The 15,107-nt window shown below is 44.7% G+C and overlaps 1 protein-coding gene across 1 annotated transcript in view; it reads right to left on the bottom strand.

Moving 5' to 3' along the window:
- The window catches only part of LOC111259218 (uncharacterized), a 137,477-nt gene extending 124,304 nt beyond the window's left edge, over positions 1 to 13,173 (bottom strand). Inside the window, exon 1 of the mRNA XM_086967798.1 lies at positions 12,507 to 13,173. The gene's annotated coding sequence lies outside the window, so the exon portion shown is untranslated. The remainder of the gene's footprint in view (positions 1 to 12,506) is intronic.
- Between the last annotated feature and the right edge of the window lie 1,934 nt (positions 13,174 to 15,107).

Below are 15,107 nucleotides of genomic sequence, written 5' to 3'. Positions count from 1 at the left end.
GGCAAAACTCTGCCATGAAGAAAGCTGATACAGTTAAATATATATATATATATATAATATATATATATATATATTTACTTGCCCCAGCTGTTAGATGCAAGTACGGCTGATCTCATAGGACTTTGGTCCTGTACGTGTGTATGTGTGTGTGTGTGTGTGTGTCTATTTTCAAATTATTACCAACGCACACTGACTCCTTCTATATGGCATGTTTTATTCTACATTAGAGGGATTCACTTGGTAGAAGTCCATGTGCGAGGATGTAAGTTCCGTTAGGCTTAATTCAATACCAGCAGATGTATCGTCACTATAAATTGACGCCTGTATCGCCTCACCTTCTGCCTTCAAAACTGAATGCATTTCGTTACCAAATATTCTGCGCGAGGTTTTCTCGTCTTCCGCACCTCATTAACGACGTCATACTATGGAATGTATAGAATTCTAGTCAGAATATTCCATTTCCATTAAACACAATAATGCTAATGAACGGTAAACAGATAACCCACCCCGTTTATTGTATGTAGATCTATTGAAGTTGATTAAGCTTGACAATTTAATTCCGTATGCAGTGTCATGATACACAGTGCATAGAAGAGTGTGTGAAGAACCAGCCATCTTCAGCAATGTTTTAAACAAAGTGTAGTGTGCAATAACGTATTAAATATGGTATAACCATTGAATATAAATATCCGTTATACAGCATATATTAAAGGGCCGATGATACACCCTTTGATAATTTAAAAATTTTATTTTAATTTCTGCTTTATGAAGAACATTAACAAATCGGATCTACCCGCAAAACTTAAATATATAAACATCCCACAGAGTCCATAACGATATTTATGTTTGAGATGTCAATGTACCTTTTTTCTGTTTACTTATCATCTGCTACGCGTCAGGCAGAAGCAGGCGAGCGGGAAAAAAGCGTCGAACAGAAATTAAGGACATCAAAATTTAGATAGGGGCAAAAGTCAGATGTGCCTTCCTGCTAACTAGTATAGTTGTAATAGGGATAGCTATGAATAATGAACAATCACACAAAAGAACTTTTCTGCCGCCGCTATTTTTACTGCCGAAGACGTTACCGACGCTCATTCGATGCCTCTTTTCGTTTGAAGACAAACCTTTAGTTATTTGGATTTCGGAGACCGATGTTTAAAAAATTCTGCGCGTTCGACGCATCGCGAATCTAGTTGTCGAACAATGGCCATAGTGTGCCCTCTTTCCTTGGAAGCGTTCGGTAGTACTTCTGTCTGCCTTTCCCAGTCAGGCAGCTTTCTCATACAGCTCCCGCCACAGCTTTCTATCGCCCTGCCTATAACAACAGCAATATCAGTATCGTTTAGCAGTGATTGCAATCATTGCTTTCTTGTCATCCGATTCGCGGCGATTCGGCCAACGCCATTGCCGCAATGGGCGCACATGTGGGTGCGCTTCTGTCTTTTACGATTCTCATGTCCTATATCTACCGTCGCTGGCTCAACAAGACAACTGTCACTGCTGCCGCTACTGCAGCAGTACTCATTCAGCTACAACTGAAGATAAACGATTAACCACTTTAGATTTGTTGACTAATAAACTGGCGACGAAGAAGGAACGGAGGCGTTATTCCGAAATCGTAAACACTAGCTTTGCTTTTGGTTCCTTAGGCTGTCCTTGAAAAATCGAAGCCATTTTCGCGGGGGTTTACCGCTGCACGCATACGAGATGGCCGTGTGTTACGTTGTCGACAGGACAAAGGCCGAGTGAGTGTCGCAAGTCATTGCGAACATGCATCTCTATTGTTAATGTCGTGCAATAGAAACTGTATTGCCACGCCCGGGTTCGGTAAACGGTGCATCGCATCATAAATTCTTGACAAGGACACGGTTATTATCAGTGTGAAGAGTTAAAGATAGTAAGAGCATCAGTGTCAGTGGCAGCCATAGTGCCTATGACAGCATCCAAGCCTGTCACGTGATTAAGAGCAAATTAAGGCCACTATTGCAGGGCCATTATTGACGAAATTGTTCTATTTTTTAGCGTTGTATCTATTCTACAGGGTTTTGCTCAGATTTACAGTAGACAAACCGTACGTAGTGATACAGACTACTACGCTACAAGTATACGAACCACGTTAGCTTGCAACCTGTCTCTCACCATGCAAAATAAGTGCTCGCAGTTAATATTGAATTGTTTATTCATTTGTCTCGCATTATATTCCCGCTATAATAGGACCGGGATCTCATTCCGCTTTTGCTGAGAGCTCCTAGCGTTGTTTTTTTTCTAAATAATGCTTTTAAAATTACCTGTAGTAGCAACTGGATACACGTACTTGCTTCCGCATATAAAAATTATGATTTTTAACGATTAAGTTTCGATATTGGCAGTTATTACCGTTATACTACATACTACGAACGACCGGAAAACAACTAGTTGTGAACATGACCTTGCTTGGCTTTCTGTATATTATAAATACAGTAGATATATATTCAACGGTTCGGCTTCATAACGTCATATATTCGTTTTATGCTCCGTAATGGGCTTGCAGTATTTTCCTTGCTACAAGCGTTCAAAGCCCACTCGATAGTATTAATAAAATCCGCTTAAATAAAAATCGACCATCGCTTGTTGACTGTACTGGTGTAAATCTCATTATTGCTATGAAACCTCAATGGGAATTTTACCTCGCAGAAACAAACATTCTGAACACTTGAAAAGTCCCAGTAATTAGCCCGTGTTAACTGCAATTGAGTGACCGATGGGCTTATTTATTGGCTGATTTAAAAATACTGAAAATCATCTAAATAAAATGATCAAAGGCAAATAAGATAGATTACCGTGCTTAATTTATGATACGTCCTAACGATTTCTGGATGCAAGTTGTTGCGGTAGAAATTCACAAGCCAGCTAATTGTCGTCTCCAATTAAGACGCAGTGTTCCTAACAGAGACCCAACGGCCCTCGTCCTCTTTGGCAAAATCCCCGCTCAGTATTCTGTTCGCACAAGACTGAAAGCCATTAGCCTTGACACCAGCACAAGGTTGTCATAAGCGGATGGATTTAGCTGGATTTTTCTCTAGCAAACCATTGAGGCGTGTGTGTGTTATGGTTCTTAGCTCTAATCTCATACGACATACTAATTATATTAATCAACCGATGGAGAATAACTCTTAAATATACATACTCGACATATGAATTATTATAGCCTTTAGTATATTTCAGTGAAGGTCGAACGAGGAATTGCAGCGGACACCATAATTATATTAACGAAATAGGACATCAGAATCCATACATCCGCCTGCCGGTACCGTACGTTTTGCTATTATATAGCTTCGCATACGCAAGAACTTCTAAGCGAGAATATATCTTGTAGCGCCTACGTGATTTATCTAGTGACATGGCCGACGCTCATACACTGCATTACTTCGTTCAAATATCAGAAAATTTCAAAAACCCATATCGATCGGGTGATGACCAGCAAGCCATGTTACGCAGTCTCTACGCGTTGATCAGCTATAAAGACGACGATTTAATAGCTGCAATAAGTACACAGTAGAACTATCCAACACGGTATCACATATTGTTATTTCACATGCCCATTATTGCTATATAATGTTAGAACAACCAACATCTGCTGTCCCCCTGACTACTGCTATGAATGCGTAACGTGTAAACATGTTTTTTATTAACCAGATATTGGTCTCGCTGTTAGGACTTCAAAGATAACTTGAAATTGATTGGTGATAATGTAGTCGATTTTTTAGTTTCAGCTAAATCCTATAGGTTCTTTCTATACAAGAGGATTCCTCTTTAGATACCTCTTCTGATTCTTCAAGACGACTTATTCTTTATGTATCATATAGAATTATTACTATTTTTATTCGAGAGTTTCTTCTACATACGGCAAACGTATATTGCAACACATACAAAGGCTAGAAAGTGGCCACGGTTTCACTAAGTGCACTTATGTTACACAAGACTATTGAGATTAAGCATAAGGCCGAGTCCTTTTTGAAAATAAAGCAGTTGTATATGATAATAATAATGGGCAGTTCTATTTAGTTTACTATTTTCTGAAGAAGGAAAAGGCCCTAAAGATATCGGTTCCGAAAATGCCTTTTCAAGACAGGACGCCCGAAATGGCTTATTACATAGCCTATCAGATAACCCCGCATCACATTTAATAGGCAGATGAATTTCAGCAAGGGGTATATACTTACTGTATAATACTGACGATACTGTAGATACTCACTGACAATAGCTACTCACTTTCGTTCTCTCAGTGTAATAGTCGCAAATCAACTTTCGTACCTACTTTTACCCCAAAAAGTTTTTTTCGTACCCCTAAAACTGTGTACAGAACGCATAAATCAGCGTCACTTCAATCATTAAAGGCTAAATTAAAGCATGAACTTCTAAGGGCGACGAAATGATTTGGTGCCGGCTATTTAAATAACCACGTTGCTCGGCCTTGTCTTGCCTAGCATAATACAAAATTTGCTCAGATTTTATTGTTTCAATTTCAGGCTCCATGAGATCTATCTAACGTCATTATATAGGTCCAAGCAAATAGAATGATATGTATTTCGGAATAGTCTATATCGATAGCTATACACATATCAGCAGGAGCCTTGCGGCTGTCAATCGTTCGCTCCTGATAAACTTCGAACAGGTAGGTAAGTTCATCTGGGAGCGGTGGGATGGCGGTGGGCAAGTTATGAGTCACTGCCACGGCTTGCTGTGCGCGAAAGTAGTTAGTTTGCAAGTCAGATAGTACCCCGGAAACAACCATACCTGATATTGGAACAGGTCCACATGTAGAACGACTCTGAGGTTGCAAGCGTCGAGAACTTCAAAAGCGAGGGCTTTCGGGCGCTTTTCTAAAGAAGGGGAAAACAGGCCCACCTTGTGTCGTACTGTAAATGAAATGGGAGCCCTTTGAAGAGTTCGCACGGCTAAGAAAAGCATTGCCATACGAATTGCCAAGATCTGCATCAAACTTTTCTACTTTCGTCAAGAAGGCTGTATAAATATTTCGACTGAGCTCATCAGGATTCCGGAGCTTCTACCTTGGATCCGCCTAACACTAAAATCGATAAACATCCCCCTCCAGCCAAGCAGAATATTTGTAGCCGTTACCGCTACGAATGCCGAGGCGCCATCTTAGTAACAAACGTCAGCTTATTCAAAGAACAAACAGGTTTAAAAAACAAGGTAAACCGCCATGTGGGCACGTGCGTGATTGCCTAGTGGGCAAAGAAAGCTGAGGGAGCTGCCATTGACTTCTGACTAATACATCATCGACGCCGACGTGCGATAAAGAGCAACTTCGAATGTATTAAATGTAGCAGCTCTCTAGGGTACGGCGGGGATACATACTGCAGATGAACGAACACAGCGGTGTACGATGGTAAACAAAACATGCAGGCTAGGCAAAAGCACTTCGCCTAAAATAAAAGCAATCCATTTTTGAAACCTGTCTGAAAAGTCACAATTCAAATCAAATGTATGATATTTTACAAGCCATTGATCCTAATAATTTAATAGGTAGAGGCCCAGCGGTACATTTCCCCGCCCCATAAGTACTGAACAAACGTTTTACCTGTCGGTCAGCAAGTAAATGTAATGAGGCTTATTGTTAACCAAAAACGTTGTTTCTTTCCATCAGCCATTTTGAATCGTATTTTGTTACTCTACGAACCGACGCAGATATAAATATAAAAATAGTTAAATCGCTGTCCTGGTCTTAATCAATTATGCTTCTTAATACGAAATGTAGACTACGTATATAGGCCATATTCTTAATAGCGTTTTTGACAGGAAATAGCACCGATCCATGCAGATAATATATCTACTGACAGAGTACGATACGGACCACGAAATAGTGCTGAAATCATTTAGGCGACAGAGAATTAATTGAAAACAAGCGATAAAACAACAATCTTCATGAAATTACATAAAAGGAAGATAAAATGCCAGTTATGTGAATTCAATTGTCTCTAATTGAACAAGTTTCTGTACAACCACTGAAGGAAGAACTGAATACCTATAACTTGCACAATTTAGATGTATCAGATGTACAAACATACGGAAAGGTCTTCAATAGCGCACTGAGCCCAGAGCTTTATAATATCGTCCATACTATATATCGTGCGAGTATATCGACAATGGTGCATCAACGGCTTGCACCACGCATCTACATGTATTACAGCTACATAAGTGACGTTTTTGTGCTTTTCGGGTCAGAATAGCCAAACTAAACGCTAAAATACGCACTGAGGAACTACGAAATCTGCAAGAAATAAAGAGTAAACTGCGGCCAGAAATAGAGTGCAGATGAACGTTTGACGAGACAATACCAAAATAATATTAATCGCAGATCTGTCCTAACTTTTAACAATTTAATAATGATCGTAATCATGAAGACGATCACATCATAAAAAACTTAACAAATTTTAGCCATTCTATAATATTTGCTTGCAATCCAATATATTAAGTATGTATGACGGTCGTTTTCCTTTTACTTTATTTTCATTTGAACATGTTTTTTTGATATCCAGCTAAGTTAAGTATGTTTTGGACACATAAAGTCCCAACAAAAAAACCCGCCCGTAAATAAAACCCTGTCTTCTATTTGTGTAAACTGCTATCCTTCAACTTCAGTAGTGCACCGCCATTCAAAGAGGACCATAATGTTTTTGAATAGAGATTTGATAGGACGGCCCTTCTTCATATAAACGTGTATAAGCATTTCTTCTATGCATGATGTGGCTTCCTGTCCAATTATTTCCTTAAGTAAGGTACGTTAGTTTAGATACTTGACATGATTTGGGTTATTAGGTACTGCGCAAATGGGCACAAGTGAGGCGCCTTTGCTCTACGGGTGGCTAATGTTTATTTTGCCTAGATACTGGGCAAACCGGGACAATATGGTTCCAATCGCAGCATATGTGTGTAAGCTACGATCGTCTAAAAGTAGTCTTGTGATGGATTTTGTATTGTTATTTTATGCTATTAAATATCTTGTTATGATTGAGTAAGAAGAGAATCATTCAATTGATCATCAATCAAAATGACATATTGAATACTCTATGATAAACGTCCTATAAGCGAGATAAAGGTGACTTCGCTAGTGACCGCAAATGTCAAGCCGCTTGAGATCTCCAAACGTATGTTATACACCCTATTAAAACTGATAACATATAATAGAAACACATTTCTCGTAAAACAGTGACATCTATAATAATCAAAATAACTTTAATAATTCGTCGTTGCTGAACGCGCGTCTGATTACCGTGCTGATCTGGGGTCAGATACGAAATCATATCGCGACCGTGAACAGGTTGGATTAAATGTGAATTATATATATTTTTTTTTCTTGTTTCTTAAAACCGTGGAGTAATAGCGTCTAATAGATTTAGACAAATCATATCGGGTGCGAGCTTTAGGCTTAACATTAGTAAGTACAATGCGGCAATTTGTCGTTCTGTTACGCCTTGTACAGATGCAAAAACGGTGCTTAAAGCAGTGCTTAAAGCACGCACTTCTAGTTACCGGTGCTTGAATACAAACAATAATTATGATACCTGTATTACCAAAGAAAAGCTTTCTTAAAAGATAATTTAGGTCATTCAAATAAATGATCGACTAAGCAAATGTAATTCGTACTCTTCTGATCGGGAAATAGGATTCTTTACCAGGATTCTTTATATTTTCTGCAAAGAAGAATACAAACAATATGGCCAACGTGAATTCTGCTAGTCTTGTTAGTTCTTCGCAAGCCAAATGGATCAGGGCCAAACATATAACGACCTGTCTTTTTTAACGTAGGACTTCTTTTGTAGGCTCATAGAAACATATAGCATGTAAGGTAACAAGAAATTATTGTAATATGTAATATTACTGCTTACCATACCTATTACACAAGCGCCTAAACATTAACCTAACGCCTTTCTTCGTTTTTCCTTCTGGAGTATCGATGGCCCTCTTTAAATTGACCCGGCATTGTATGCAGCTAGAATTTGTCGTAAATGTTCTAAAGCGTTTTAGCAGATTCGAAAGTAAGACGGCCGCATAGCGTACGTATAGGAAGAGTGGACGATTAAGCGCCATAAAACTTTGAGTTAAATCCTTATCGCCGTATTTTTCTATTAGTTGAAGTTAGACAAACACACATCGGAGCGAAGGAGCGGGGCCTGACGCTAACACTTCACATAATTCGATCCACTTTGCCGATATCAACTTTGATTACTGGACCTCTCCTTATCATACGAATCTGACTTGCACTTCTTTGTTAAATATATGAGTCGATGAAGGTCTAGGAAATATTACAGCACTCTCTAACTGACATAGGTAACCTGCACTCTGTCACTCTGTTAATTTTATTACTGGTACTTTATTTTTTCCCTTACACATGCGACCGATGTCATGCAGGCGCAACATGTCGTGCAGGCATCATTTATTGTCCAACCATTTCGCCAGTCAGCTAAATCCTGTGTGAGCGTCCGAAGTTATCCATTGCGGTAACAGAATCGTACAATGCCGATGATTCAACAAATGTATTCATCTCTCACGTTGTCCGGAACCGCAATAGTCGCTGGGCATCGATCGCAACAAGTCCGACGGATAGGCATAGAACTGAAGCGTCAATCTTAATAACACCGTGGCGGAGTTGCGATACTGCATGACCAAAATGTGCGCCGTGGCAACGCTCGGGGCTAACCAAAGATCCAGGCCAACAGTCACATATAGCATCGCCGCGAGCGTCATATGTCACTGCCAGTTTCGTGTGACATCACACTCACTGGTCATGCGTGATGGCTGGGCCTTTTGGTCGAGTCAGGCTGTGTTTTCAGTCACTATTACTCAGCCCTCTGTAGTGGTCACCTCTACGATACGATCACGTTCTAAGTTAGTTTTATCCTCACGATTATCACAATCAAATATCAATAGCGCCCTGCCAGACAACCGGTCATCATCGGCTGAACCAGGACAGCGCACCTATTGCTATCGCTATCTCGACGTAGCACGATGTATGTCCCATCACGCATTGCAGATAAGCGCTGAACAGCTGCACTAATATGAATTCAACGTGGTTTGTTCGTTCGTCTTTTTGGCGATGAGCCGACCAACCGGCCGTTCGCCGGTCCGTGCAGCAACCGACGGCGCCACGTTGTTTTGGATAGCGGTCGAACTTAGCGGTAACGGCGTGCCGCGCTCACGCTCCTATTTGTCACAGCGTGTCCGTTATATTGTTCTATTGCCCTCTGCGCCCCTCTAACTGAGCCCGAAATGACATGATCACGACAAGGCTATCGCGTTGTCCAGCAAGTCGCTGGTCCGATGACCACTGATGTCCCATATGCCAACGAGACCACTCAGCTCTGACGAACAGTGAGAAAGGACCACCTGAAAATGGGGTCCACTGCTTCTGGCCATATCACTCTGTAACGTTATTATGTACGAAGATGACGGGGATCGGAGGGCACCTCCCTACTGGACTGGCCGTTGCCAACGCTATTACCACTGACATCACGTGGATAGGCACACGAATGACACACGGGCGCCGAGGTCGAGGCAGATACCACCAGTAATAGCTGTGGTTGCTTGCATATATTCACTCAAACAGTCGTTCCTATGTTCCCTTAGGTCAATGTGTATGTGCACGTTTCAGCGTCTATCAGTGAACGTACGCGAGCTTATGTTGTACATTTCGGACAACGGCAGCGCAGCGCTCTGTTCAGCCAGGCAGGCCCAAAGCTATACCTGAATCATCTGCCTGTCACTTGGTTTGCACGCGAATGACGACAGCCGGCGGGTACCCTACCAATCTGTTGGCCAAGGCTGGACCGAGAAATCACCAGAAATATTTCTAGCGACCAGCGATTGCCATCCATCCATCCATCCTGTGTTGTCCACCAGGCCGGTCTCCCCCCCCCTTTCCCGCCACCGATCCACCCCCAACTCCTGCTGCTAATCGAAGTTGTTTCGGGTCGTCACTAGGCCAAGATGACCACAGATCTATGGCAGCGGTCCCAAAACAGCCGCAGCAGCTTCAGTGGCGGAAGCAGCAGTCGTAATGGTTCCTTGTCTTAATTCCAATCGTATCAGTATCAAGGCTTAATGTCGCGCCGCTCGAACTATCGAAGGAACCCCTTTTGGCACTTTGCCTTCGATCCCCCGACGATCCCTAAAGAATTAAATGTCAATGCTTCTCAATAAACTATCAGAGGACTGTGTGCCATGCTTCCAGACAGCCGTATAGATATACAAGTATACAGCGTAGGGACCACACTGCGACGCTATCCCATTGTAGCCTATAACTGCAGCAGCAAGAGGCGGCGATCAATTAGAAAAGTAAAAATGAATAAAGGATAGTCCGAATACCGTCTTGCAGTTCCTGTTACCGTTTTACTCTGCGAAACATCAACGTTTGACCTTTTTTTCCCTTCTTTTCTTTGACCTGTTCTGTTCACTCACTCTCGTTGTCTTATGCCCCTTACCTAAGGACGTCTGAAGATCTTTATCCAAATTCGACGAATATAGAGTCGGTATAGCCTCGATGGTTTCACCTCTTCCATCGGCAGCTGGAATAGGAACTGCAATGTATCTCATTGCCGAGGGATAAGCCAAGAAAGAATTTAGTTGGTCGCTTGTAAAATCGACACGGAGTCTACTGGTACGATTTGGCATTAGTGCGATGCAGATTTTGACTGCTCGCGACGCTTTAGTTAGAAGGAGCCGGCCGAGAACGCACTTCTCTATTCAATCGACGTTTGAAGCTCGGACTGCCTGTGACCCTGTTCACCAGTGCCGTTTCTGCTTTCTATGTCCGCCCATAAATGACCGTAGTTGCTCTATACTACACCGGCTTCGCAGTCTATTCTTACGAAAGGCCGAACGGCAGAAGGCGTGGCTCGCTTTGAACATAGCACCCTAATTGTTTGGCTCTTTTTTGATGCACACACGCGTCTTGCGTATGATAAACAAATTAATTTTTCGCCAGCGGCAACGACATCGATAGCAGACACGAGAGTAGCCTGATAGAAAACTTGCAGTAGTAGATAATGGCGCGTTCAATGCAGAGAAGGCCTGCACGAGATCCAGAAGTCGAACTTGGAAGACCGCTCCTCCAATTGACATGAATTTTAAGGTAGTCATCAGGTAAGGGACTGGGCTGTGCCGACGGCAAGTGCATCCGGCATGTGGTACTACAACAATAATTTATAACGGCAGCAATCATTAAAGAATGTCGAACCTTAAAGGAATAGTCACATTGATGGTGCATTAAAAGGGGCAGAGCCTATTCAATTCAATATTTGCCCTCTATCACCTTCGGTATTAGAAGTGTCTATCCAGTTACATACACGTATATTCAGACTAGACTAGATTCATTTTTACATGACCCCCTCCCCCCAGTCGGGTGAAGGTTAACCGACTCACTTGAATGGGTTACTTAACCGAGCTGGTTGGATTTTCCTCGTCTTTGTCAATATCACCCAGCCAGCAGCGGCAGGATGCCATTCTGACCAAACAATAAGGACGCTGCTGATGGTGATCATACCTTGCTGACATTTGACGTTAACAACAACGTATGGAAACTCTGATCAAGATTGGCAAACCTCTTACTCAGTCATTTTGCAAATTACTAGCAGTGATAAAAAATGTCAAGCTAATACATTGAACTACATGGCTACATGAGTACAGGTAGTTCTTTGATCTGCCCTGTGGGCTTATTGTTTATGGCCTGTCCTTTCTGATCAGCCACGATACGGCGATGCTCACCCTTAAATTTTAACGGCGTCGGGTAAACGCTTATTTCCTCTCATCTCGAAGAGGTGTCCCGTCATTCGTCATGACAATATGGTTTTATTGTTGTGCTCCTTCAAATGGCTGTGAAAGATTCTTGTAACAATAGATTCTGGTCAAGTTTATACAAGCGTCCCTTGTCGTTCTTCGCCAGGACAACTTGAGGTTATCTTGAGCGCCGGTAACAAGTAGCTACGTATAATACATGACAGCGACGGCATGCGCATAATATGACGTCGCACAAGTACCACTATAGAGTGTTGGGTACCGCGGCCCTGTTTCAGTCGGGAAGAAATAAAGCGGCACAAAGAGATAAGAGCAGCAGAGGGACTGCGAGATAAGGTGCTGAGGTGGCAAACTGTACATGTGCCAGAAATGTTGCAAGGGTGTACGACACGAGATAGTTGTAAAGAGGAGAAAAGCGGCCGCTAAAAAAGGAGCCCCAAGATAAAAACTAATGCAGCAGAAGGCAGGCAGTCACCCACCTTCTTCGCGTGTCGCCAGCGATTCGCTTGAGCCACATTAGTATTAGTACTCAGCCCTATATTCACGCCAACATCCTGAGGCCGTCTCCTTCCTCCGGCCTACTCCTTACACTGAAATCCTCATATACTTCTATACAAGAAGTACACAGAGAAGGCTGGTTGGATGCACAGATGTGGGAGAGCCCGCTAATATGACCAATCGACCCGGCAAGCAACAAACTATGCACTCACCTGGTGATGCAACATTGAGATGATAGTATCCGGAAGGGACGACGGTTGTCGCGGCGTGATCGGGCGGCAGTGGGGGTAGGCCTTGATAGGGATTGAGTAGGCTGTGTGACGACGGCAGTAGCGGCGGCGGTGGATAGGCTCCCGATTGTCGAACCTGGTTCTGCTCTCGGGGATGCCGTTGAGACCGATGATGCGGGGGCGATTGCTGGCCTCGTCCGGACGGGCCCGCCCGATCCCTGTCTCTGCCGCCGCGATGATGATCGTCTCTGGCCTCCCTTGTGTCCTGTGAGTGAGTCGGAGGTCCGCCGCCAGATGACTCGTAGTCGCGATCGCCGCCAGACGATAATATCGACAGCTGTGCGTGGTGGTTTGTGTGAGGACGACGATGGTGGTGGTGGTGGTGGTGGTGAGAGGAGGAGGAGGAGGAGTGGTGCGGCGGCGGAGGCAGCAGCAGCGGCGGCGGCGGCAGGCGTGTCGTTGTTGTTGTTGCTGATGGTGGGGGCGACGGTGGGATGGGGGCCTGCGAGTGGAGTGCCAGCTCTGCATGGCAGCGGGGGCAGTACGACAGCAGGGTGGCGGCCGGGGGGACGACCGGGAGGGGCGGTGGCGGCGGCAGCGGTAGCGGCCGGGGGCCCCACCGGCGCGGGCCCGGCTGCACCACCGGCCAGTCGCTCCACACTACGTAGCAGGGCCCGGCCCCGTGGGAGGCGACTTAGACGAGTGTGAAGGCTCCGCAGCCGAACCGCAGCTGGGACAGCCGGCTCGGGCGCCGCTGACGTCGACCGTGACGCCGACCTCGAAGCTGACCGCTGCGACCGTTGCGGCTGCCGCGACCACGACCACCGAATCACGAGTCGGGCACAGACGAAGGCGTTCACGACCAATTCCTGAGCTCGATTCCGACAATAACAGCAATTTATGTTGCTTGTAATTGTTGTCGTAGTGGAGCAAGAACAACAACGAATGGAACGACACGGACGACGAGGCGGAGTGGTGGCGCGGGGCGCGTTTAGCCCGCCGCCCCCGCCGCCGCCCAAGCCGTCGCTCGCCGCGGCCGCGATGGCCGCGATGGCCGCCACTCGATGCTTTACAATGCGCCTTTTCTGATGCTATTGTCGTTAACTGTGGTCGTAGTGGCAACAGCAGTAGTATGAATTGTATTAGCGATATTTGTGGTGTTGGCTGGAGTAGCGGTCTTAGCGATGGCAGCGGTGGGGGCAGAACGCCAAGAGGCAGAAGACGACAAAATGACAGTCGAATCGATAGAAGGGAGAGGATTAGTTGTAGTTGTAATGTAGTTGTTGCTAATGATGTCGCTCTTGAAATCGCTGCTGGGAGTGATGGTGACGATGGTAGTTGCCGTGGTAACGTTCGTATTGCTACAATGGGGCTTTGTGCTGCTGCTGCGCTTCTTCGTGCAGCAGCTGTTGCTGCGTCCGCTGATGATTGCGGTGGATGTCGCCGTATTACTATTGTTATTGTTGTTTTTGCCAGTGCCAAAGCCACGGGCGCCTTGGGCGCTCGGGAGCCTCGGCGGCGGCCACCACAGGTCGCCTGCCGCCACAGCCACCGTCTCACGTGGCGGATGCCGCTGCTGTAAGATGAAATGGCACGACAAGTTTTCCTGGCTTTCCTTTCTCCTGTCTTCTGTCGTCTTTTAAATGAGCCGAGCAGCTCCCTCTGTCTATTGGGCCGCCCTGGGTACTCCACAGCACCACTCGCGGGCAGTCCTGCAGTATGCTGATCACCAGTATCGGCTATAACTCTAAGTGACTCGTCCAGCCAAAGACGGATTCGGACACACACCCACGTTGTGCTCCCAAAAAGCTTCCGCTTATTGCTCACTTAGCGCACCCATCTCACTATATGTGTGATGTTTTTCTTTTGCTGCCGCTCTTTTCGTCGCTGTTTGATCAACCATCACGGGACAAGAAGTTGTAGAGGCGACTTTATGATGTTTGTTTTTTTTAACCTTCGCTGCTGCGACTGCTGCGGTTTCACTTGCACTCATAAATCGGTGCAGGTGCCCGTGGCCACTTGCCATTGTAGATGGCTAGCGCGCGTTGATGTTTCGAAACCTAGTCCAGAGGTCGGCACAGAACAGGCGCACTGACTAGAAACGTCATGGGTACTCACCGCCAATAACGAAACCGCCAAGGCCCATCATGATCCCAGTCCGTCCACTGACCCATTGCCTCGGCATAGAACCCAGGCTGCTCTGCTCGCTGTGCAGAGGAGCCTTCGTGTTTTTATTTTGGCTTCTAATTCGCGTTCGTCTTCGTTTTGAATTACTTTGAAATAGATTTACACTTTCACATACACCCATTCACTTGTACAACGCTACTCCCCCGATGGTCGTGCGTCGGCTCCGTCCACGCATACTCTGATCGTCGCACTCTGCCGGGCTTTTTTGCCAGGACGTTGCACTTTTGCTGTTGATTGATGAAAACAATCCAGTGTCGTTAAATGGACGGTGGTATGTCGCATTATCTAAGTGTGATAGAACGAATCTTTCCACTCCGCCTGTCATGTATCCCGGGGAGAGTTAGACGATGGTGGCATTACTATCTCGCAGTTTTATTATTATTATTGTTGGTGTAT

The sequence above is a fragment of the Varroa jacobsoni genome, unplaced genomic scaffold, assembly GCF_002532875.2.
Source record: "Varroa jacobsoni isolate VJ856 unplaced genomic scaffold, vjacob_1.0 scaffold_306, whole genome shotgun sequence".
NCBI lineage: Eukaryota > Metazoa > Arthropoda > Arachnida > Mesostigmata > Varroidae > Varroa > Varroa jacobsoni.
The sequence above is the reverse complement of the archived record's forward strand: the minus strand, read 5'-3'. Positions and strand labels throughout refer to the sequence as shown.